This window comes from Ranitomeya variabilis, chromosome 1 (assembly GCF_051348905.1).
Source record: "Ranitomeya variabilis isolate aRanVar5 chromosome 1, aRanVar5.hap1, whole genome shotgun sequence".
Classification (NCBI taxonomy): Eukaryota; Metazoa; Chordata; class Amphibia; order Anura; family Dendrobatidae; genus Ranitomeya; species Ranitomeya variabilis.
In genome coordinates this window covers 762,364,384-762,387,197 of record NC_135232.1, presented here as the reverse complement: position 1 = coordinate 762,387,197, position 22,814 = coordinate 762,364,384, and the positions used below count along the sequence as shown (strand labels likewise).

Genomic DNA, 22,814 nt, shown 5'->3' with positions numbered 1-22,814 from the left:
CATTAATAGAAGCTTTTTATTGCAAAAGCTAGATTTTGCATCGCCATATTTTTCCATAGTGAGCCGATAGTCATGTGAGGGCTTGTTTTTCTTGTGGGATGAGGTGACGTTATATTGGCACCATTGTCGGGCACATGACATCTTTTGATCGCTTTCTATTACAATTTTTGGGTGGTAGAATGAACAAAAGCAATTCAGGAATTGTTTGTTTTTTCTATATACTATTCTGCTTGTGGTAAAATTGATAAAGCAGCTTTTTTCTTCAGGTCAGTATGATTACAGTGATACCTCGTTTATTTTTTTATGTTTTGGTGCTTTTACACAGAAACTATTTTATAAAAAAATATATATATTTTTGCATCGCTTTATTCTGAGAACTATAACTTTTTTCAGCTGATAGAGCTTGTTTTTTTGCAGGACAAGATGATGTTTTCAGTGGTACCATTTTTATTTACATTTGTCTTTTTGATCGCATTTTATTCCACTTTTTGTTCGGTGGGATTGTCTTTTGCCTCTTATTTTTTATTTTATTTATTTTTTGACAATGTTCACTTAAGGGGTTAACTAGTGGGAAAGAGTGAGTCGTTCCGGACGCGTCAATACCAAATATGTGCACTTTTTTTTTTGTTTGTCTGGTTTTTTTTTTACATAAATACCATATTTTTCAGACCATAAGAAGCACTTTTTTCCCAAAAAATTTTGGAGGAAAACGGGGGTGCTTCTTATAGTCAGAATGCACTGTACATATAATTAGCGAGGTGGCAGCAGTAGTCGGGCGATTCTTCCTGTGGTCCAATGCTGCAGGGCGATGACCTCACTCCAATCCCGATGCAGCAGGTTCAGGCGATGCTCGGTGGTGCAGGGGCTCCAGTGACATTTTGTGAAAGCCTGGTGCCCCTGCACTTCCATTGCCCCAATGGTGTGGCCTCTGGGAATATGGTCGACAGAGCCGGCACATGCGCAATCTGTGTGTGCGCCACCTCCGTCCAGCGGACTTTTTACCAGAGGCCACAGGATTGAGGCAATGGAAGTACGGGGCTCCGGGCTTTCATAAAATATCACCGGAGTCCCCGCACGACCGAGTACAGCAGAATCTGCCACACCAGTCTGGGTCATATCATCGCCGGACCTCCAAACACTCCGCTCCACCAGCGCTGCTGATCCCCCCCCAGGGTAAGCTGATTTCAGGACTAAGATGGACCCCCATTTGACGCATTCATTTTTCCCCCCCCTTTTTCCTTCTGAAAATTTGGGGTGCGTCTTATGGTCCGATTCTTCTTATAGTCCAAAAAATACGGTAAATGTATAAGTGTAAGGTTCTGGCAGGAACGCTGGATGCAGTGTCGAGCAGGAGGCAGAGCAAGAGTGAACGGGTTTTATATTCACTGCTCAAAAAAATAAAGGGAACTCTAAAATACCACATCCTAGATAGCTCTGAATGAAATATTCCAGTTGCAAATTTGTATTCATTGCACAGTGGAATGTGTTCAGAACAATAAAACATAATTATCAATGTAAATAAAAATGAATATCCCATGGAGGCCTGGATTTGGAATGATACTCAAAATCAAAGTGGAAAATTACAGGCTGATCCAACTTCAGTGGAAATGCCTCATGACAAGGAAAAGATGCTCAGTATTGTGTGTGGCCTCCACGTGCCTGTATGACCTCCCTACTGTAGAACGCCTGGGCATGCTCCTGATGAGGCGGATGGTCTCCTGAGGGATCTCCTCCCAGACCTGGACTAAAGCATCCGCCAACTGCTGGACAGTCTGTGGTGCAACGTGACGTTGGTGGATGGGGTGAGACATGATGTCCCAGATGTGCTCGTTCGGATTCTGGTCTGGGGAACGGGCGGGCCAGTCCATAGCTTCAATGCCTTCATCTTGCAGGAACTGCGGACTCTCTCCAGCCACATGAGGTCTGGCTTTGTCCTGCATTAGGAGAAACCCAGGGCAAACCGCACCAGCATATGGTCTCACAAGGGGTCTGAGGATCTCATCTCGGTACCTAATGGCAGTCAGGCTACCTCTGGTGAGCACATAGAGGGCTGTGTGGCCCTCCAAAGAAATGCCACCCCACACCAATACTGACCCACTGCCTAACCAGTCATGTTGAAGGATGTTGCAGGCAGCAGATCGCTTGTGCTCTTCTGCCGCTAGTCTCTATGCGCCCCGAACAAGTATTCAGAGTGTAGGGCGTTGCTGGTCCCTTGATTCTAAAGGCTTCAAAGAACCTAGGTCAAGCTAGGGATCGATTGCTCTGATCGTCAACTATGGCATACATTTTTACTGTCTTCTCTGGTTGCCCTTCTGGATAAACTCTGATTAGGCATATCCTGGCACAGCATTTAGCACTTTGACTCTCCCCATATACCTCTGAGCATGAGCAGGAAACAGCTGTGGTGGACTTGGTGTGATTCTGTGGCTCCCCGCCATGGCTTGTAGTGGGACCAGAGGTAACTGCAACTGCTGGATAGCTGGTGGCTGAGACTGAGTGCAAGGCTGATGGGTGTCTGTCGCTTTGACACTCTTCACACTTAATGGCAGATTTACAGTCCTTGGCCATGTGTTCTGATGAGGCACAGCACTTGAAACATACCCCAAGTTCGCTGAGGATTTTCTTGCGCTCCTGCATGGTTTTGGACCTGAAGCCTCTACATTTGTTCAGCGAGTGTGGTTTATTGTGAATGGGACACTCACGATTGAAAGACTTATCCTTCGACGGAATAGTGTACTGTTTATCGGCAGGTACTGCAGGAGATGGCAGGTTAGTCTTTCTGATGCTTACACTGTTCCTCGAGTCCTTGCGTCTATGTTTGATGCTTTCATACCTTGATGAAGGTGTTGCTGGAGCTGCAATTTTAGACTCCAGGAAGTCGAGGCTAGGATCGTTCCTCATTTGGGCCTGTTCGTCAATGAACTTGCAGAACTGAAAGAACGGAGAAAAGGTGACATCATGTGACCTTTTATACCTGGAGACGCACACTGCCCACTTCTCTTGCAGACTATGTGGCAGCTTTGAGACGATTGGGTTCACCCCAAGGGCAGTGCCCAGGTAGCACAGTCCAGACAGACGAGGGTCTCTTTTAGCAAGCTCCAGCTTCATAAGCAGATCACTTACGTCCAGAAGTTTGTGGGCTTCCTTAAGGTTGATCTGTGGAACGTTCTGCGGTCTCTTGAATAGGGACTTTTCTTTGGCTTCAGCGCTACCATAGGTTCTTTCGAGTCTCTGCCAGGCCACAGCGAGACATTCTTCAGCCTGCCCCACTTAGACAGTCCTAAGACTCGATATGGTTTGTGGATTCAGGACCCAACCATTTTACCATGAGGTCGAGCTCCTGCTCTGCGGATAGGTTGAGATCAGCAATGGCGGCCTTGAAGGTTGCTTTCCAGGCTCTGTAGTTCTCTGCATGGTTGTCGAATTCTGAGAGGCTAGTGTTGATAAGCTCCCTGCGCTCACCATGAACCTGGCAAACTCGGACATGTCTGATCCTTCACTCCTTGTTATCGTATTAGCTTGTGGTGCCCCTCGGGTGTATAAACTGTGTGGCGTGGAAGGGTAAATTGTAGTGATGGGCAGTCCGGCTCTTTTTGGTGATCCGGCTCTCATGGCTCCGCTCACCAAAAAGAGCCAGCTCTTTCGGCTCACAAAACGGCTCTTTTTGGATCCTAAATGGATCCCTATTGACTATCTGTTCAGGCGTCCGAAACTCCGCCCACCTACCGCAGAAACTCCGCCCACTTCTTAGAGCCAATTAAATTGAAGAGTGGGCGGGGTTTTGCTCAGGTGGGTGGAGTTACGCCTTCCGAAGTCCGGGATTTTACGCCCAGTGAGAGCCATTCAGGAATTTTAGTGGCTCTCACTGGTGTGCCGCCTCCCATCGTTCACAGCAGGGAGCCGGCTCTTTGTGTCGGCTCGTTCGCGAACGACACATCACTAGTAAATTGTTCCCAGGTAGAATGATGTCGCTGCAGGATTGAGCTGTGGTTTAACCTCTGGAGATTCTGATGACTGCTGCTTGAACTGTGGAGGCAGGCTGGAGTGTGCCTTACGGTCGTCTTGCGGTGATGACTGCTCCTGAGGGGGTGCATCATGGCTTTGGTCTTGGGTCTCTGTAGGAGCTGTGGGCGATACTGGCACCATAGGTTGGGCTGACTTGGACGTTTTCGCAATGTTGGGTTGAACTTCTCTGGAGAAGGTGTGCGCTGCAGGTATCTGTTTCTGGACGTAGTCGCTGGTACAGCTGGGTCATCTTCTTCCTGTGGTGGCAGGCAAATCGGGTCGAGGTTTTGCTTCAATGCTTGCTCAAGTATTTTTACTTCGGCTAATGCGATTTCTTCCTCCATTTCTGTTTGAAGAATCTTTGCTCTAGCCTCTGCTTCTGCTTCTGCTTTCTTTTCTGTGTATGAACGTCTTCGTTTGCACCGCTCTGCGTTTAAGGGTTTAAGTTCTTGAGCAGGATGATTTGTATGACTGAACAGAGTGTTTAGACGAGGTTGACCTGTGCGATCTAGTTTCTTGCAGATGGGCGATATGAAAATCCGCTTTATCTTGGGCGTCTTGCACGGTGGCATCCCTTTCTCTGTCTGTGGAATCTGCTTTGCTTAACTCTGATAGGGCTTTGTTGATTTTAGAGTCTTTTAGGAAGGTGGCATACTTTGCGGACAGTCTCTTGTATCTGCCGTGGGCCATGTCTAACTGTCTTATAGTGTCCTGTAAACTCGCTGCATCATCTTTGTGGTGTTGGACGCTTGACATGAGGGAGGCAACTCGTTTCCATAGGTCGTCCAGGTGTTCATTGAACTCATATCTTGTGGAACGGTAATTCTCGAGGACCTTTAGTCTTGGCTTGAGGGTGCGTACTGGTCGTGCATCTAGGTCTGCTGTGGAAGCGGGCTCTGCTTCCCGGTCTTCATAAAGGACCGTATTGGGTTGTATTTGCTCTGTTTCAGAATTGGGGAACTGTGTAAGGTCCTTTTCGGCCATTTTAATTTAAGGTGCTCTGTCTCTTTAAGAAACTGAACTTTTGAATTGGGGGCTGGAAATTGCGGTGCAGCTTAGTTGCGACCCCCTGATAATATTCCCAAGGTGTTTTGGGAGAATTGTGGGGTTCTGCAGTTCGACAATCTACAGCGATGTGGTATAAAACACAGAGAGTCTTTATGCACAATGCGGTCTGAGGTGATGCTGCAGGAGATTTCTTAGCAGAGCAGGGCTGCAGTTTGTGAGCAGGCAGAGCGTGGGCACATGGATAGGGATATAAGGATGATTCTGGCTGGGCTTCTAGGCAGTCTTTCGACTGTTCTGTCCCCACATGAGGCGAATGGAGGTGTGGATGACTAATAGGTGTTGTGAGAGATTCGTACCTTCAGTTTTCCTGAATGCGAGGCAGACAGGACCCAATGCTGTTCAGCGTCCGGAGAGATGATGCACACCAGGGATTGTGCAATCCAGACTTGTTCATTTGGAAATCTGGTCATACAGCGTAGAATGGTATACAGTAACTTCTCCAGAGGTGAGTCAAGTACAGTAAGTGTATTAGTGACAGCAAGTGAGCAGCAAGAGGTCGAAAGGCTGATGCCTTCCTAAGCCCGGTTCAAGCGTGTCCTCTCACACCAGCATGTAAACTAAAAATGAAATGGCTGCCAGAGGAAGAGAAGACTTGACCCCTGAACCGGAAGTGGAAGACACGCCCACAAGAATTAAAGGGAGCCTGTCACCCCCAAAATCAAAGGTGAGCTAAGTCCACCGGCATCAGGGGCTTATCTACAGCATTCTGGAATGCTGTAGATATGCCCCCGATGTATCCTGAAAGATGAGAGAAAGATGTTAGATTATACTCACCCAGGGGCGGTCCCGGTTTTGGTCCAATGGGCATTGCGGTCCAGTCCGTGACCTCCCATCTTCTTACGATGACGTCCTCTTCTTGTCTTCAGGCTTCGGCTCCGGCGCAGACGTACTTTGTCTGCCCTGTTGAGGGCAGAGCAAAGTACTGCAGTGCGCAGGCGCCGGGCCTGTCTGACCTTACCCAGCGCCTGCGCACTGCAGAACTTTGCTCTGCCCTCAACAGGGCAGACAAAGTACGCCTGCGCCGGAGCCGCAGCCTGAAGACAAGAAGAGGACGTCATCATAAGAAGATGGGAGGTCCTGGACTGGACCACGATGCCCATCGGAACGGACCGCAGGGGGACCGCCCCTGGGTGAGTATAATCTAACCTCTTTTTCTCTCTCCGTTGACGGTGCTACCCACCCTCCAAGTGATACCTGCATTCTGAAGAACTTCTGACATGATAAGTGCACCACCGAACCTCTGCCACTTTGTTTATTTACCCTGCATATTTTCCACAGTTGAACTGCTATTCCCCTGTTTAACCCTTCGTCTCCCTGTGAGGAGTTAACCCCTTGTTAAAATTAAAACAATCTATTAACCCTTGCTCTGCCTTCTGTCACTGGATCCCACAACCTGCTTATACTGGCACAGCGCGGCGCATGCTGAAGTGATGTCTTTGGGCTTGCTGACTGACAAACAGAGGGAGAGTAATGGGAGAGGGAGCATCAGCAGACTTTCTCTCTTCCATCACTGCTTTCAACTGAATCAATGGTGGGAGCGGCGCCGAGCATCTCAGCGGCCGGATGGTGTGCAACTATTAGTGGCACGCCACTGGCTCAGCTGGGGACCCCTGGAGGAGCGGGTGCCCTAGGCAGTTGCCTGGTCCGCAAACTTTACCATTTGGGTTTGCTCATCACTAAACCTGAAAGGTTAAAAAAAAATTCCTGACAGCAGTTTTGAAGTACTTGAGGGGTGCAGTTTTTAAAATGATATTACTTTAGGGGATTTTCTAATATAATGGCCCCTCATAGTCCATTTAAATATGAATAGGACCCTAAAAAAAAAAAAAAAAACACTTCTTGAAAAAAATTGAGAAATTGCTGCTAAACTTAACCCTTTCAACATCCTAACAAAATAAAATTACATTTGGAAAATGATGCAGATAAATACATGTAAAAAAGAAAGCAAGACAATAAAAGTAGACATATTTGGTATTGCCACGTCCGTAACGATCCACTCTATAAAACTGTCACTAGTTAACCCCTTCAGTGAACACCTTTATAAAAAAAAAAAAAAAAAAAAAAAGCAAAAACAATAAAAATGTAAATAAAAATGGTACCTTTGAAAACGTCATCTTGTCCGGCAAAATACAAGCAGCCATCAAGCTCTATCAGCAGGAGAAAAAAAAAAAAAGTTATAGCTCTCAGAATAAAGCGATGCAAAAAATTTTTTTCTTCTATAAAATAGTTTTTATTGTGTAAAAGCGCCAAAACATAAAAAAGAAAGATCAATGGGGTATCGCTGTAATCATACTGACCCAAAGAATAAAGCTTCTTTATCAATTTTAACATATGCCGAATGACGTAAAAAAAAAACAAAAAAAACCCCACAAAACAAAAAACAATTCTTGAATTGATGGTTTTTGTTCATTCTGCCTCTCAAAAATCAGAATAGAAAGCAATCAAAGAAATGTCATGTGGACGAAAATGGTACCAAATAAAAACGTCAACTCATCCCGGAAAAAACAAGTCCTAACATGACTGTCGACGAAAGTATGGAAAAGTTATAGCTCTCAAAATATGGGGATGCAAAAACTAGTTTTTGCAATAAAAAGCATCTTTTAGTGTGTGACAGCTGCCAAACATAAAAACCTGATAGAAATCTGGTTTCACTGTAATCACACCAACCCGAAGAATAAAGTCGCCTAATCACTTAGGCTGGGTTCACATTGTGTTAATGGCAATGCGCTGACTGCATCATTTACATACATAGCGGCACTAACGCTATGTAACGGATGTGTTAGCGCACCCATTAACTGCCATTATGTAGCGCATCACTAACACATGTCATAATCGGCATGCGTTAGTGATGTGTCCGTCAACGCTAGCACAGATGGAGCATCTGCGCTAGTGCGATCGCATAACGCGATCTTTAAAAGGCACTTGCATTGCGCAGTCCGTTCAAGGCATGCGTTGAACGGACTGCACTTAACGCAATGTGAATCTAGCCTCATACTGCACGAGAAACAGTGTAAAAAATAAATAAAACCAATTCTTCACCTGCTGTGGATTTTTTCATTCTGCCTCCCAAAGATCGCAGAAAGGCGCACATTTATCCTGCTCTCTTCACTGAGGACTTACACCAGGGTTTCTGAGTAAATCTATGAAATACATGATTCAGATGGATCCCACAATGGAAGATTCCCTATGATGAGGCACATGTAAGCACTGTGGACGCCATAGGACCTGTGATCCGGCGGTGTCCATCTTTTTAGGATTGCATAAAAATGCTGTTGGCCACAGTTCTCTGCACTACTGAAAAGAAGGGCAATGCTGAACAGAGGCCAGACGGAGTCCAGACTAACTCTGCTGCCTCATTATAGTGAATGGATCCTTTGGGGGTTTCATTTGAATCAAGTCACTCAGAGATTTAGATGGAAAGCACAAAGTAAGTGTTCAGAGTTGAGCGCCGGATAAATGTGATCCCAAATGTTATGTAAAATGTTTCCAATAAAAGCTTCAACTCAATCCACAGAAAGCAAGTCCCCTCTCAGGTCTATCATCTGTTAAAGGAAACATAGGGGGCTTCCACATTACTGGTAGTAAAAAGGCTTGTCTCCCTCCAAAAGAAATTCAGCAAATTTTGTGGTCTCAAATCCAAATGTCCCCCGTCCTTTCTGAGCCCCACAGCGTACCTAAACCACATTTAGCGCCAACATGTTTGGCATTTCTGTAGTGATAAGAGCCAGCCTAATTTATGGGTGCGTGTCTCCAGAAGCATGAGCTTGGCATAACGTACTGGTCACTACAGTGTACTGGTCATTAGAATGGCAGTTTGCAATTTTCACTCAGCAACATACTGCTTGTAAACTACTGCTTGTTTCTGGAAAACACCCATGGAGTCAAATTCGTCACCACACCTGTAAATAAATTAAGGGGGGGGGGGGGAATTCTGCTTTTCTAGCACTTAGGTGCTCTGTATATGGAGTCTGCAAACTATTCTAGGGAAATCTGTGCTCCAGGAGGCAACTGGGGCTCCGTCCCTCCTGGGTCTCTCCATACAGCTAAGCAGTACTGTACAGCCACATATGGGGTATTTCTACATTCAGCAGAAATTGTGGGTCCATTTTTGGTGCCATTTCTGGCATTTTCCCAGCAAGCAAATGTAAAATTTGGGTCTAACCCACAATCTTGCAGGTAAAAATGTAAATAATTTTTTCTTCACTGCCCAATAGTATAAAATTCTGTGACACACCTGTGGTGTCAGTATAATCATTGCACCCCAAGATGAATTCATTAAGGGGTTTAGTTTGTAAAATGGGGTCACTTATGATGGGGGAGGGGGGGTGGGGATCTGTTGTTCTGGCACCTCAGGGGCTCTGCCAATGTGACATGGTACCCTCAAACCAGTGCAGCAAAATCTGCACTGTAATATGACACCACTTCCCTTCTGAGCTTTGCACTGTGCCTCAAAGGTAGTTTTCAACCACAAATAGAGCATTGGTGAACTTAGGAGAAAGAGCAAAAAAAAATTTGGGGTCCATTTTCTCCTGTTACCCTTGTGAAAATACAAAATTTGGAGCTAAAAAAAAGATTTTTGCGGGAAAAATGTGATTTTTGTATTTTCACGACTTTATAAACAACGTTATAAACTTCTGTGAAGCACCTGTGGGTTCAAGGTGTTCAATACACATCTAGATAAGTTCCCAAATGGGTCTAGTTTACAAACTGGTGTTACTTGTTGAGGGCTTCCACAGTTTAGGCACATTAGGGGCTATTCAAACATGACATGCGTCCGCTAATTATGCCAGCAAATTTTACATTTACAAAGGCAAATGGCGCTCCTTCCCTTCCGAGCCCTGCTATGTGCCCAAACAGTAGATTTCCCCCACATGTGGGGCATCGGCATGCTCAGGAGAAATTACACAACAAATTGTATGGTCCATTTTCTCCGGTTACCCTTGCGAAAGTTAAAAAAAAAAAAAAATAGGTCTAAAGGAAAATTTTTGTGAAAGAAAAGTGAATTTTTTTTTTCTTCCACATTCCAAATATTCATGTGACGCACCTGAAGGGTTAATAAACTTTTTGACTGTGGTTTTGAGTACATTGAGAGGTGCAGTTTTTAGAATGATGTCACTTTTGGATATTTTCTGTCATATAGGCCCCTTAAAGTCACTTCAAATGTGAGGTGGTCCCTAAAAAAATGGTTTTGCTAATTTTGTTGTGAAAATGAGAAATTGCTGGTCAACGTTTATCCCTTATAACTTCCTAACAAAAAAAATTATGCTTCAAAAATTGTGCTGATATAAAGTAGACATGTGGAAAATGCTATTATAACTATTAATCAATAGTTATTAACTATTGTGTGCGATATGACTCTCTGCTTTAAGGGCATAAAAACTAAAAGTTTGAAAAATGCGAAATTTTCTACATTTTTTGCCAAATTTCCACTTTTTTCACTAACAAACGCAAATCATATCAAATAAATTTTACTACTATTATGAAGTACAATATGTTGCGAGAAAATACTCTCAGAATAAGTGGGATCCATTGAAGCGTTCCAGAGTTATGACCTCATAAAGTGACACTGGTCAGAATTGTAAAAATTGGCCTGGTCATTAAGGTGAAACTGGCTTCCGGGAAAAGAGGTTAACCCCTTAATGACCAGAGGTATTTTTGTTTTTGCGTTTTCGTTTTTTGCTCCCCTTCTTCCCAGAGCCATAACTTTTTCAGTCAAAATGGCCAAGTTGTACTTTTGAACGACACCATTGGTTTTAATATACCGTGTACTGGAAAGCAAGAAAATAAATTCCAAGTGCAGTAAAATTGCAAAAAAAGTGCAATTCCGCACTTGTTTTTTGAGTTTCTTTTTTTTACCAAGTTCACTAAATGCTAAAACTGACCTTCCATTAAGATTATCGAGGTCATTACGAGTTCATAGACACCAAACATGTCTAGGTTCTTTTTTATTTAAGTGGTGAAAAAAATATAAAATCAAAAGTTTGTCTAAAATAAAGAAAAAAATGGCGCCATTTCCTGAGACCTGCAGGCATCTCCATTTTTCATGATTTGGGGTTGCGTGAGGGCTTATTTTTTCCATGCCGAGCTGACGTTTTTATTCATACCATTTTGGTGCAGATATGATCTTTCAATTGCCCGTAACGGCGACCAAGAAAAACTTAATTCTGGCGTTGTTAATTTTTTTCTCGTTCCGCCGTTTACCAATGGGGTTAATTTTTTTTATATTGATAGATAGGGTGACTCTGAAGACAGAGATATCAAATATGTTTATGTTCGATTTTTTTTTTATAGTCTTATTTTGAATGGGGCGAAAGGGGATGATTTGAAATTTTATATTTTTTATATTTTTAAAAACTTTTTTTTCCTTTTTGCATGCTTCAATAGTCTGCATGGGGAGACTAGAAGCTGCAGTTGTCTGATCGGCTCTGCTACGATGATCAGATCGCCTGTATGTAGCAGAAATGCTCACTTGTCATGAGCGCCGACCGCTTGGTGGCTGTCATGGCAATTCGGCTATGTCAATCATAGAGATCTGTAGGAGATATCTGGCTGTCATGCCAACCCATAGGTATCACGTGACGGGGTCACTGATGGGCAGAATTTCCGGCGCGCTTAGGCCCCTTTCACACATCAGTCGTAATCCATTGAATTTGGAAAAAAACGAATCCGGCGACTGATGCCGCCAGATCCGTTTTTTCCTCATAGACTTGTATTAGCGACGGACTGCCTCACGTTTCTTCTGTCATTGACCAGATCCATCGACAATTGTTTGTCCTGCGGCCGGAGACAACAGACAAGGTAACTTTTTTTGTGTACGTCGAAAAATCGGACAGTGACGGATCCATTGCCATCCGTCGTTTGCTCGAATGGAAGCCTATGTGCACCGGATCCATCGTAGCAGGATTCCGTTTTTTTTTTACTGAGCATGCTCCAATTTATTTTGGATCCAATTAGCCAGATCGGATTAGTCAGATCCATAGAAAAAACTAATCCGTCGCATCAGTTTTTCACAATCTGCGATGGATCCGTCGAGCCAACGGATTGTGACTGATGGCAAAAAACTGATGTGTGAAAGGGGCCTTACCGGTTGTTCGAGTTAAATGCCGCTGTCAGGGATTGACAGCAGCATTTAACAGGTGCGGGTGGATGGCGATTCCACCCACAGCTGTTAGAGGAACAGGAAAGATGTGGGCTCAGTGTCGGAGCCCACATCAAAGGGAGGGATTCTGACGTGGGTGTACTATTATGCCCAATGTCGGCAATGGGTTAAACACTGATGGCACACAGATGTCATCTGTGTGTTTTATGGGTATTTCACGGAGACATAGGCTTATATTGACCCTTGTCATCTGTCTCCATGGGTTTCACGGGGATACACAGTCCATGAAAAACATGAACGTGTGAATAGCCGCATAGATTATAATGGGAATGTGTGGGATCCGTAAAAAACAGGTGCAACACGGACTTCTGAATGAGGCCTAAGGCTGTGTGCCCGCGTTGAGTTTTTGATGCTGCATTGGAAAAATTAAAGCAAAATTGGGTGGGATTTACAGTAATCTCATGACCACTGTGCTTTTATTCTTACTAACTTTTTAATTAAACTGACCTGTGTTGCGCATTTCAAATCCACATGTCAATTTCTCTTACGGGTAAGCTTTGTTTCATGTGCAGATTTTTCTTATAGACTTGTGCTAAATACAGAAAATCTGCAAGTAAAAAAGAAACACAAAACATACCTTTTCAGTGCGTTTCTGTGGTGGAAACTCATCTAATTCACGCATGACTGTATCAATAAAGTTTTGTTAAAGGCAAATACTAGGAGGTATCAAAACCAGAGCAGCTTTATATAAAGTATGACACATAAGTAAGAGAAAAAAAAGCAGCGTCAAAAATATACAAGTAATCTAATTTACTGTTCAGGAAATCTGCATAATCTAAAGCTCATTGTGGGCACACAGCATCGGGTTACATATACTCATTTGCATAGCTACCAACCGTCCTGGATTCGGTAGGATAGTCCCCTCACATCTCAACTGTTCTCCTGTCTTCTATACTCACCTCTCCTAGGTTTTCATTGCTCCCATAGCTCCTTCTCCTCAGGGGGCGGTGCAGATTCTCTCAGCTGAGTGCATAAATTAAATTATATAGTCACTTCTTATCTCTCCTGCGATCAATAGGTCTCCCCAGGACTGAAACTCACAACTCAGTGTCTGCAGTCTGTTTCTTTACCAGTCACAATGCTGGAGATAGGAGAATTTGGTTGTTTTCTTGACCTCTATATTGCAGGCAATGAGCCCAGAAGCAGAGTATATATATATCCATAGAAATACATTGTTAGGCCTCATTCACATGTCAGTATTTGGTTTGCATAACACACAGTGCGGGGCTGGGATTCCAAAGGTGGGTGGCCGCACTGCCCGCACAGGCGCAGTCTGCAAGCCTGGCTGGGATGTCAGACGGCCAGAGCTTACCGCGCAGCACAGTAGTACACAGCGCAGGCGCCGGTTTTGAAGCGAAAACAGCGCTGAGGGGGCGGCGCCGAAAGCCACTGAAGATTGGAGTGACGGCAGAGTAGCGGTTCAAGCTGGGGAGTGAGGACCCGCCTCCCTGGCTAAAGACAGGTATTTTGGATAAGTTTCAAAACGCTTTATTTTGGGAATACTTGAACCAAAAACTAAAAGAGCCACCTCGTTCGAATGCAGCATTACTGCTGCACAAGGTGGCTCTTTTAGTTTATAACGGCTGGAGGGGGTGACAGTGGCCCTTTAACATTACACAGAAGCAATTTAAGCTAGTCAGCCACAGGCTCTTGTGATGGCACAGGCACAATTTTGTGTACTTGATCTGCATTGCAGGCTCTGACTACAGGCAGATTATACTGATAGAAATACATTGCTGTGCACAATGGATGTATTATTTATTCTACAGGGAGAGTAAGAGATTTTTTTCATGCTATAAAATTACTAAAGAAATAATGAAAGTCATTTTTAATTTTTTTTAAAATAATAAACATCACTTATCAGCAAATAACACAGACATATTTGGTGTCCCTGTAATCATAATGACCCACACAACACAGAGATCAGATTAATTACGGGGTCAGTAAATGACCTAAAAAAAGTTGTGATTGATATTTTCTCTATTAAACCCATAAAAAATATAATAAAACTGTAACGCTGAGGACATGTTCATACATAGCGTAAATGCTGCGTTCTTTTTTCTGCAGGCGTCTGCATCAGACGACGTAGTAACAATCTTCTCTGATTATTGCGTGTGTGCTGTGTTTCTTTTATGCAATTTTGGGGCAGAAATGAAGCAGAGTTTTTAATGCTTTTTTAATACTACAGAAAAGCTTTGATTCTGCGCTGAAAAATGTAACATCTTTTTCCTCCATATGAAATGGGATTTTTTTTTGTTTTTTTTAGAAGAAGCCTATAGAGAAAAAACGTACCCAAACCACAGAGTTCAGCAGAGTCTTCAGACCACTGAAGATGGAGATTTCATGGAATCACATCCACTTTGCTTAAAAATGTAGACCTTATTCACATGTAGTATACATGCTGTATATTTTCTGCAGCTTTTTTGCATAAAAATTCTGCTGGGTTTAACTGTCCAAGCGTAGTGGATTTGATCTCATGAAAACTGTGCTCGCTATTAAAATTGAGCAAACAGTATTTTACATTATGCAACAGTCAGTATTTAGCTCTATGATTGTTTCTTCACCTGTTTTCCAGGTGTTCTTCCTTTCCTTCCCTTGCCTTTCCCTTTCCTTTTCTTCCCCTCCTACCTCTTAAATGTGTTTACATATAAGGTATCTTATATGTGTATGGTAACCCCTTTCCTATCCTGTACATACCAGTCTTTTTTCTTCTATCCGCTTTTTTCCTTTTTGCCCATTTTCCTTAATAACGATATTTTTCCTTCCAAGTCTCCACTTTAACTCTTTCCATTCCTTATTTTGCCTATATTTTTCATCCCTTTAAATGTAGCCGTTTTGCTTATTTTGTTCTTGTTTGCATTATTACTGCTGTGTATTTATAATATGTCTCCCCCTTTTTCTTTACCCCATTTATGTACAAAATCCTTATTAAAAACTACTTTAACAAAAAAGGCGCTCAAGGTCGCTACTGAACTGAGCAGTGTTGGTGCTTTTTCTTCTCTCTTCTACATGGGGCCTAAAAGAAAACATGTATAAAACTGCAGTTACTTTATGAAGTGCAGGATCAAATCTTTTCTGTGCTATAAAAACACTTTAAAAACTCGACTTCACATCTGCACCAGAAATGCATCATATAAGGCAGAGAAGAATGTCATTGTGTAGTTTGGTGCAGATCCTGCAGAGAAAAAAAAACAAAACACCCAGTATTTCTGCAACGTGGGAACATGGCTTTACAGACACAATAAAGCCGGATGTTATATAGTGAAGCTACATAAAGATGAGAAAGTTCTGGTGGCTCCGAATGTGAAAGAAGGAGCAAAAAATAGATCCACAGGCCCCAACTATAGATGAGCAGGAAGCACACATGACATTGCGCCAGCCAGGGCCGGACTGGCCATCTGGCAATTCTGGCAAATGCCAGAAGGGCCTGTCTGGTTGTGGGCCACCGTGTCTGCTACGTTGTTAACGGAATTGGTGTTCTCAAGACACCCATACTGGTAAGAATTGTGACGGAGCACAAAGTTGCTGACTCTCTTTCACTGAGTGAGTCACTGAGTCACTTTCCCCAGCAGGCCACGGGTATCATTAGAAATATTGGTCTTGTAGTAAATCTTGCTTTTCTCCATTCAGGGTAATATTAGTAATATATCCCATCTGGTGCTTGGGGATGGGGACAGCATGGGCCTGTGTGATTTCGAATGCCAGGGCTGAATTTCAGTCCGTACCTGGCGCCAGCCCTAGCTAATCAAAGCTGCGCCAGGGATGCCGGAAGGTTAGAGATTCATGGCCTCTCGTCCATCAGCTAGGTAATATCAGCTCATCTATAGCCCCCAACTGTCCTGGATACAGCGGACAGTCCTGGATTTCGGTCTACACCCTGCAGCCTCAGGCGTCTGCTCAATGTCCCTCACTACCACAGCCCCTCTGACAACTCCTCCTGGGGAGAAAAATGGTAAATGGGCGTGGATTCCGATGTGGCCAAAATTTGCCTAGTCACATTGCATGATTTATCCCTCTGTTCTTCAAAAGTTGGTAGCTATGCCATTTGTCTGCTGAGGTCGAAATACGGATTGCGAATCATTAACCATCTGCAGGCCTGCACAACCGAATTCGCCAGTCTTACATATGCCCATGAGGCAGTCGAGTTTGGGTTAGGAAACCACATCTGGGCATCAAGGTCCAGACTCTGACCAGGACACACAAATGTGTAAATGTGGTCTTTATTATTGCAGAATATGGACACGCAGCAGAAATGTAATGCAGCTATTTCATCTGGTGCTTGCAACAATCTAAGTTAGGCCACATTCACTATTTTACCTCAGGATCTATAATCCAAAACCAGGAGAGGAACAATCAGAGGAAAAGTATAATAGAAACATGTCACCGCCACTTCTGGTTTTGGCTTAGGCTACTTTCACACTAGCGTCGTGCACTGCACGTCGCTATGCGACATTGTGGCGCACCGACGCTATCTGTGAATGCGCCGCACAACGGGGGCAGCAGATGCAGTTTTCCAACGCATCCGCTGCCCCATTGTGAGGTGCGGGGAGGCGGGGGCGGAGTTCCGGCCGCGCATGCGTGGTCGGAAATGCTGCAGACGACGCACCAAAAAACTTTACAAGCAACGTTTTTTGGTGGCGACGGTCCGGCGCAACCGTCGCCCGACAGTTGCGACGTGTGGCAATGCGTCGCACTGCGTCGCTAATAAAAGCCTATGGAGAAAAAACGCATCCTGCAAGCACTTTTGCAGGATGCGTTTTTTCTGCAAAACCACGCATACCGACGTGCAGTGCACAACGCTAGTGGGAAAGTAGCCTTACAGACACTGAAGGAAAATACTGACCAAATACTGAACGTGTGAATTTGGCCTTAATGGAAAAAGGCATTGAGACGTACAGATCAGAACTGTGCAAAAAAATCCGATGTGTGAATATAAAGCAAAAAAAGAAGACATTTCACAGTAAAACAATATGCTGCTGTCAATATGAGTGAATAACCCTTTTCAACTTGATATCTGATCACCCATAATATCAGTACACCATCACGGCATGCCATGAATCAAATACAAAACCCCAGTACTGAAACCGCATACATCTGGCAATTACATCACACAACACTGGGAAAATCCTTAAACAATGAAACACCTTTACGCACGCTCTGTTTTCAGAGGTATAAACTACTCAGGACTCATTTCATTTTCAGATTCCGGAGAATCATTGCCCACCGCAGTTGTGCTCCGCATGGGAAGTGGCAATTACCAACTGTGGTCATGTAACATTGTACAGGCAACTCACAGCCACTGCAGAGTCAAAAGACCAATGAGAGAACCACCTAGAGTACAGGGGCAATGGGAAGGAATTGCAAAACCTCCCTAACACAGAATAAACATCATATTTTGCACAAACCCCATATAAACCTTATAGTGGAAAATGATAACATGCTTACCACAAGAAAATTAAACAAAATCTGGACACTGCGTCCAGTGCTGCACGTTCAACAAGAGGAATTGATTGTCTTTCTTTTTTCTCTGTCCAGCTAACAGTAATTAGTAATCACTCTCACTAGGGTTAGCTCATTACACTTTTACTGGTGGCTATCACTACCATTTCTGATCATGTGATTTAGGTTGTGTTCACACCTTGCAGTAAAAAAAACCAAAAACAATGCAGCAAAACCACTGAATAATTAGGAAATTTTAATAACTTCATTGGACAGCAACATGTGAAAACACCATTAGCCCGGGTCACACTTGCAACTGCAATGCAAGAAACTCGTGTGAGTCTCTTGCCTCAATACCCAGCACTGCCGCCGGCGGTTTAGACCGGAGCGTTCAGCTGCATAGAAATACATGCAACCGCACATTCTGGTCCCGAGTGCTGGCGGCAGTGCTGGTTAGGCTACTTTCACACTTGCGTTGTGTGACGTACGTCGCAATGCGTCATTATGTAGAAAAAACGCATCCTGCAAAGTTGCCCGCAGGATGCGTTTTTTCTCCATAGACTTACATTAGCGATGCATTGCGACGGATTACCACACGTCGCATCCGTCATGCGACGGATGCGTCGTGTTTTGGAGGACCGTCGGCACAAAAAAATGTTCCATGTAACTTTTTGGGCGTCGTGTCCGCCATTTTTGACCGCGCATGCGCAGCCGAAACTCCGCCCCCTCCTCCCCGGAACTCACAATGGGCAGCGGATGCCTTGTAAAACTGCATCCGCTGCCCACGTTGTGCTACTTTAACACGCTGTCCGTCAGTACGTTGGGCCGACGGTTTGCGACGGCCCATACCGACGGACTAGTGTGAAAGTAGCCTTATTGAGGCAAGAGACTCGCACGAGTTACTCGCATTGCAGTTGCAAGTGTGACACCAGCCTTAGGGCAAGACTCCATGGAAAGTAAAGGCACATTTGTGCTGCACTGCATTGCGATATGGGGTACACCATGTTAGGGTCTGTAGCCAAAGTGATGAGTGAACCAATTTGCAGGTTTCTGGTCCATTGTCAACATTCTATGGCCACCAGATGGAACACTGTCTGCCAAAAGCTTGCTACCTGCCAGAATTCCCAGTGCTTCTTCAGATTGGGGCCTACTAACCAAAAGCAACATATCAAGCAATGTTTTATAGAGAATAGTTTTTTGTTAACATATCTCTTCCAATGGGCTGTTCTATTTTGTGTCACTTTTTGATTCTTTTCTTTTGGACTAGATTATGATAAACAGAAAATGTCACTTTCACCATCTCAATCATTTTCTTTTTGTTGAACCAAAGGAGATGGAAATCCAAGTAGTGCATATGTTTTAGGCTACGGTCACACTATCAGTATGTGGTCAGTATTTTAGATCAGTATTTGTAAGCCAAAACCAGGAGTGGAACAGAGGGGAAAGCTGTAATTGAAATACGTCACCATGCCTGTATTTTTGACCCACTCCTCGTTTTGGCTAAAAAATACTGATGTGAAATACTGACCAAATACTGAAAGTGTGACCGTAGCCTTAGGCCGGCGTCACACTTAGCGTAGGGAAATACGGTCCGTTTTTTTTTACAAGCGTAATACGCAGAAAAGTTCCTGAACAGTGATCCGTATTCAACGCGAGGATGCGATTTTTTTCTCTAAAAATTATCCGTGTGTCATCCGTATGCCATCTGTACGAAAATCTCGCCGGCTTGCAAAATGGACATAGAATGGATCCATTGGCTCACATATTCGTGAATACATATATACAGTCTATATAAATATACATATATATATATATATATATATATATATATATATATATATATATATATATATACAGTTAGGTCCATATATATTTGGACAGAGACAACATTTTTCCAATTTTGGTTATAGACATTACCACAATTAATTTTAAACAAAACAATTCAGATGCAGTCGAAGTTCAGACTTTCAGCTTTCATTTGAGGGTATCCACATTAAAATTGGATGAAGGGTTTAGGAGTTTCAGCTCCTTAACATGTGCCACCCTGTTTTTAAAGGGACCAAAAGTAATTGGACAGATTCAATAATTTTAAATAAAATGTTCATTTTTAGTACTTGGTTGAAAACCCTTTGTTGGCAATGACTGCCTGAAGTCTTGAACTCATGGACATCACCAGACGCTGTGTTTCCTCTTTTTGATGCTCTGCCAGGCCTTCACTGCGGTGGTTTTCAGTTGCTGTTTGTTTGTGGGCCTTTCTGTCTGAAGTTTAGTCTTTAACAAGTGAAATGCATGCTCAATTGGGTTGAGATCAGGTGACTGACTTGGCCATTCAAGAATATTCCACTTCTTTGCTTTAATAAACTCCTGGGTTGCTTTGGCTTTATGTTTTGGGTCATTGTCCATCTGTAGTATGAAACGACAACCAATCAGTTTTGCTGCATTTGGCTGGATCTGAGCACACAGTATGGCTCTGAATACCTCAGAATTCATTCGGCTGCTTCTGTCCTGTGTCACATCATCAATAAACACTAGTGACCCAGTGCCACTGGCAGCCATGCATGCCCAAGCCATCACACTGCCTCCACCGTGTTTTACAGATGATGTGGTATGCTTTGGATTCATGAGCTGGACCACGCCTTCGCCATACTTTTCTCTTTACATCATTCTGGTAGAGGTTGATCTTGGTTTCATCTGTCCAAAGAATGTTCTTCCAGAACTGTGCTGGCTTTTTTAGATGTTTTTTAGCAAAGTCCAGTCTAGCCTTTTTACTCTTGATTCTTATGAGTGGCTTGCACCGTGCAGTGAACCCTCTGTATTTACTTTCATGCAGTCTTCTCTTTATGGTAGATTTGGATATTGATACGCCGACCTCCTGGAGAGTGCTGTTCACTTGGTTGGCAGTTATGAAGGGGTTTCTCTTCACCATGGAGATTATTCTTCTATCCTCCACCACTGTTGTCTTCAATGGGCGCCCAGGTCTTTTTGCATTGATGAGTTCACCAGTGCTTTCTTTCTTTCTCAGGATGTACCAAACTGTAGATTTTTCAACTCCTAATATTGTAGCAATTTCTCGGATGGGTTTTTTCTGTTTTCGCAGCTTAAGGATGGCTTGTTTCACCTGCATGGAGAGCTCCTTTGACCGCATGTTTACTTCACAGCAAAACCTTCCAAATGCAAGCACCACACCTCAAATCAACTCCAGGCCCTTTATCTGCTTAATTGAGAATGACATAACGAAGGGATTGCCCACACCTGTCCATGAAATAGCCTTGGAGTCAATTGTCCAATTACTTTTGGTCCCTTTAAAAACAGGGTGGCACATGTTAAGGAGCTGAAACTCCTAAACCCCTCATTCAATTTTAAAGTGGATACCCTCAAATGAAAGCTGAAAGTCTGACCTTCAACTGCATCTGAATTGTTTTGTTTAAAATTCATTGTGGTAATGTCTATAACCAAAATTGGAAAAATGTTGTCTCTGTCCAAATATATATGGACCTAACTGTATATATATGTGTGTGTCAGTGAGACACACATATATATCTATTTATATTTCATACAGCGCTAGATAGCTTTAAAGACGGTAATTCAATTGCCGGCTTTTGCTATCTTCTTATCAAACCCGACAGGATATGAGACATGGTTTACATACAGTAAATCATTTCATATCCCTTATTTTTTTTTTGCATATTTCTCACTACTAATGTTAGAAGTGTCTGTGTGCCAAATTTGGTGGCTCTAGGTGTTAAAATAAATGGTTAAATCACAGAAACTGGCGTGATCTCCTGCGCAATTTTCTCCGCCAGAGTGGGAAAGCCAGTGAATGGAAGCAGATATTATTAGCCTAGAGAGGGACCATGGTTATTGCCCCCCCTGACTAAAAACATCTGCCCCCACCCACCCTAGAAAAGTAAGATGTAAGATGCTCCTATTCTGGCACTTAACCTCTCTCTTCCCACTCCCGAGTAGCAATGGGATATGGGGTAATAAAGGGTTAATGTCACGTTGCTAAGGTAAGGTGACATTAAACCTGGTTAATAATGGAGAGATGTCAGTAAGACACCTATCCATTATTAATCCAATAGTAGTAAAGGATATAAAAATATTGTAACAATATTTCTACCTGCGCTAAGCTTTAAGGTGCATTGATCAGCATTCACAATAGGAAATTTACCTGTTTGGTGAGCGTGTGTAGCAAGTCAGATTTTGATCGTAGAAAGGGACTGTTTGATGAGCATGTATAACGAATCAGGTTTTGATCGTAAGAAGGGACTGAAATGGGAAGCAATAGGAAATTTAAAGATAGGGTCACAAGTATTTGGTTACTCATACATCACCTGATTAGTTCATAAGTAACGATCTGTCATGTAAAATATAATATATATGTGCTCTAGATATAACTGATATCAATCCGTATGTGCTGGATCATAAAACTTAAAAACGTAAAAACTTGAAAACTGACACCCTGCGAGTGCGTTACTCAAATTATAAGGTATGTGCTACTCCACCTGATAGGCTAAAATGCGGAGCCCAATACCTGTGGTGTGGACGTCTATGGAAGGAAAAGAGAGACAGTGTCCATATGTCCTTAGCGATAGTGGTTTAAGTAGGTGAAACAGTTTTTACTTAGCTGGATTGATGCTGTTCTTAATACTTCCCAGGCGGCTTATGCAGGCGCCGTCCCGGCCGGTGACGAGCGCTTGTGCGGCCTGTGCTTGAAAGATCTCCTACGGTGCTTCGCAGGACCTGCAGGTATGTTCGGGTCACGTGATCACTGATCACGTGGTGCCCCTGGCGGTGATACGGAGCGCTGTGGGAGCCAAAAACCAACGCGTTTTGGAAATGCTGCGGTTTCCTTCCTCAGGGTTCTGAGGAAGGAAACCGCAGCATTTCCGAAACGCGTTGGTTTTTGGCTCCCACAGCGCTCCGGATCACCGCCAGGGGCACCACGTAATCAGTGATCACGTGACCCGAACATACCTGCAAGTCCTGCGAAGCACCGTAGGAGATCTTTCAAGCACAGGCCGCGCAAGCGCTCGTCACCGGCCGGGACGGCGCCTGCATAAGCCGCCTGGGAAGTATTAAGAACAGCATCAATCCAGCTAAGTAAAAACTGTTTCACCTACTTAAACCACTATCGCTAAGG

The 22,814-nt window shown here is 43.6% G+C and overlaps 1 protein-coding gene across 8 annotated transcripts in view; it reads right to left on the bottom strand.

The window, feature by feature from the left end:
• Nucleotides 1–21,943, bottom strand: part of LOC143783319 (CTD small phosphatase-like protein 2-A) — a 166,004-nt gene extending 144,061 nt beyond the window's left edge. For 2 of the 8 annotated variants that reach the window (XM_077271726.1, XM_077271771.1), the window contains exons 1-2: nt 17,678–18,006; nt 12,680–12,779 (exon numbers count right to left, since the gene is read on the bottom strand). The gene's annotated coding sequence lies outside the window, so the exon portion shown is untranslated. Of the gene's footprint in view, nt 1–7,172; nt 7,221–12,679; nt 12,780–13,068; nt 13,133–17,376; nt 17,505–17,677; nt 18,007–21,842 lie in introns of those variants that run through there. The other 6 variants (XM_077271745.1, XM_077271755.1, XM_077271739.1 and 3 more) reach the window with 6 other exon arrangements.
• Nucleotides 21,944–22,814: the final 871 nt, after the last annotated feature.